Source organism: Octopus bimaculoides, chromosome 22, assembly GCF_046866305.1.
Source record: "Octopus bimaculoides isolate indiv1 chromosome 22, ASM4686630v1, whole genome shotgun sequence".
Lineage (NCBI taxonomy): Eukaryota > Metazoa > Mollusca > Cephalopoda > Octopoda > Octopodidae > Octopus > Octopus bimaculoides.
Genome location: NC_142949.1, coordinates 1,917,702 through 1,919,236, shown reverse-complemented (window position 1 = coordinate 1,919,236; position 1,535 = coordinate 1,917,702). Strand labels below are relative to the sequence as shown.

The 1,535-nt window shown below is 33.6% G+C and overlaps 1 long non-coding RNA gene across 8 annotated transcripts in view; it reads left to right on the top strand.

Annotated features, from left to right (window-relative positions):
• LOC106880046 (uncharacterized) overlaps window positions 1-1,197 on the top strand; it is a 116,529-nt gene extending 115,332 nt beyond the window's left edge. For 7 of the 8 annotated variants that reach the window (XR_016237977.1, XR_016237976.1, XR_016237975.1 and 4 more), the window contains one exon: window positions 380-1,197. This is a non-coding gene — a long non-coding RNA (uncharacterized LOC106880046). The remainder of the gene's footprint in view (window positions 1-379) is intronic. The other variant, XR_001410699.3, reaches the window with a different exon arrangement.
• Window positions 1,198-1,535: the final 338 nt, after the last annotated feature.

The following is a 1,535-nucleotide window of genomic DNA, read 5'->3' as shown; positions in this document are numbered from 1 at the left end:
CTAACATAATCTATATTTTCTAATCTATCTTTCTAATGCTGGAGACAAAATTTAATTTGATGTAGATTTAGGTCGCTCGACTGTATTAAGGAAATTCCTTAATTTTATCTTTAATGATGAGAATTAAATAGGTTTGGATCGAGTCGTGTAACAGACCAAGGTAGAATTTATTACATCAATTTGCATAATCCTCAATCCATATATTTAACAATGATCTTGAAACAGAAAACCAATGAAGTGAGAGGTTGAAATTATTTTTTAATCGTCCATTTTATTATGTCGACATGCTCATATATCTTTTACCGTTTTATCTGCAGCCAATACGTTGTTGATTTCGTGGTCAACAAATTTCTGATCGATTTCATCTTATTATTTCAAGCTCGTTTATCTTTTACCGTCAAAGAATAGCTTTAATGCAACCAAACGTATAACATTCAAGTGGAAATGATTGTGTGACAAAAAAAAATGCAGTAGAAACAAGTGGCAGAAAACAGAAGAAAATACGTCTTCGCCAAACAGAAATAACAATTGAAATACAACCCGTTCCGTTTTATAACCATTCTTGGTGACTTCTCTTCAGTATTTTGTATGGCATATTTTATTTATTGTACTCTATTTAGCTACCAGTTTGACGCAAGTTCCTTGAATTTCTTTTCACATTCACGCATTCAAAAGCCAACATATCGACGAGACGTTGGTTGGCAGGAATTTAAACTCTCCATTCTGAGAATTTTTCGCCATAAAAATTCAATATAATTGGATAAATGAATGAATAACAATAAATAAAATGAAACAAAAATTCAAAGCATATAATTACTTATTATCTGAGTCTAGGTTTGAAAGAAGCACTAGTTGGTAGATCCCTTAGTGGTTTGGAAGAAAAAGACGCACGGTATTTCTGCAGCTTTATTACGTTCTGAGTTCAGATCAACATTGCATTACATCCCTTTGTGATCGATGAAATAGAGTACTAGTCAAGTACGCGATCGATTGTAGTGACTAAACACATTTTCAAATCTCAAGCTTTCGGCATGTACCAGAAACAATTGTTTTCGGTATGAAGTTGCGAACCTTTCGAGCATCACAAACTCTTCTGAAAATTCTTTAAGAACCGCTGGCTTGGGTACCAGGTTGAGTCAGAAGCTTTTTCGGATTTTCTTAAGTGAAAAGAATTTTGTATTTCTACAATATATTATTAATTTGATACAACTTGTCCAATCGTTGCTAAATTGCTTATTTTTTATTGCCATATATATAACATATAAACATGAATTAGTTTACAGCTTTGATAACGAGTGATGCAAAACTTGCAATTAGAACCATTTTATGCTTCCTGTGGAGAAAAGGACTGAGAATAAGAATAGAGGAAACACAAATCAATGATGTGAAAAATCCGAGAATTGTCAGCGAACGTGTGGTACAAAACTAGTCAAGACGGTTCAAGGAAGTTGGCATCAGACTCGAAGAGAAACGATGGTCAGGGAAACGTTTTGTTGAAAAGATGAGGCCTTGGTCGAAATGACTGAAGAAATGTC